Genomic DNA, 1,248 nt, shown 5'->3' with positions numbered 1-1,248 from the left:
CTTCAATGACATAACTTCATCGGAATTGAATTATATTCCAAGTAATAATTTAACAACATGTAAGTAATATATTTTTATTAAAAAATTGCCAATATTATTTCTAATAAACACATCATTTTTAGTGACAAACTTGAGGATACCAGAGACCGGAAACCTCCAAAATCTTTTACAAGACTTGGTAAAAGAAATTAAACAGTTGAGGTCTGAGGTTTCTGAGATAAAACTCTTAAATTACGATTTGAAAGCAGAAATAACTGCTTTGAAAGAGTCAAATAAACGGGGACTCTTAAAGTTGACGGAGGAGGTTGTCTCTGTTAAAATGGAAAACAGAAAAAACAACTCAGATTTTGATTCTGATGTCCTATTTTCGGACATCCCAAAACTTCCCCTCAGTGCTATTAGTGAAGTAGCAGTATTTGACGAGGAAGTGCAAAAAAATGAAAGTCAACTTAGACAGTTCGTAAGTACTACAGAAACAGATATTAACATTTTATTTTATTTTAATTTTTTTCTATTCTTTTTAAATAATATGTTTAGAAACATCTAATATCGAAAGTTGGAGGAGATGGGCCCACACAATTTATTAGATCTGCGATCAGAAAAGTTTTTTTCGGACAAGGTAGCTTCCGAATACAGCTGGAAGGGGACGAAAGTTAAACCCTCAGCAGAAAGGTGCTACATTGTATCCGTAATAAAAAGTATGTATTATTTTGGAAAATATTTAAAATATTTTTTACTAATTAATATTTTCCCTTTTAGATATTACTAATGAAAAATATAAATGCACGGACAAAGAGTTGAATACGGTGCTACAAAAGCATTTTGTCCATGCCAATGACAGGCTGGCGAAGCGTAGGCGTTTAGAGTAGTGAATTTATATTACTTTTTTTTTTTTTTTTTTGAATATCTATGTTTTGTTTTGAATATCTATTTACTTTTTTTGTTGTTATTTTTTAAGATAACATATGTTAAGTAAATAAAAATTATATTAAACAGAAAATTATTTTTGTTGCAAATTATTGAAAATTTTATTCGAATATGAGTCAGAAATGATTAAATTATGACTCGTGGAAGACTCTTTTATGATTAAAAGATGACTCGTGGAAGACTCTTTTATGATTAAAAGATGACTCGTGGAAGACTCTTTTATGATTAAAAGATGACTCGTGGAAGACTCTTTTATGATTAAATGAAGAGTCATAAGCGACTCATCAAGATGAGTCGCGGCTAGGGTACCATTTTCTCCCG

General features: G+C 30.4%; 1 long non-coding RNA gene across 1 annotated transcript; it reads left to right on the top strand.

Moving 5' to 3' along the window:
* The first annotated feature begins 316 nt into the window (after positions 1 to 316).
* LOC137580217 (uncharacterized) lies at positions 317 to 859 on the top strand. Its single transcript, XR_011032977.1, has 3 exons — positions 317 to 460; positions 538 to 698; positions 760 to 859. It is a non-coding gene; the product is annotated as an uncharacterized lncRNA (long non-coding RNA).
* Positions 860 to 1,248: the final 389 nt, after the last annotated feature.

Source organism: Drosophila tropicalis, unplaced genomic scaffold, assembly GCF_018151085.1.
Source record: "Drosophila tropicalis isolate 14030-0801.00 unplaced genomic scaffold, ASM1815108v1 contig_838, whole genome shotgun sequence".
Classification (NCBI taxonomy): domain Eukaryota; kingdom Metazoa; phylum Arthropoda; class Insecta; order Diptera; family Drosophilidae; genus Drosophila; species Drosophila tropicalis.
The sequence above is the reverse complement of the archived record's forward strand: the minus strand, read 5'-3'. Positions and strand labels throughout refer to the sequence as shown.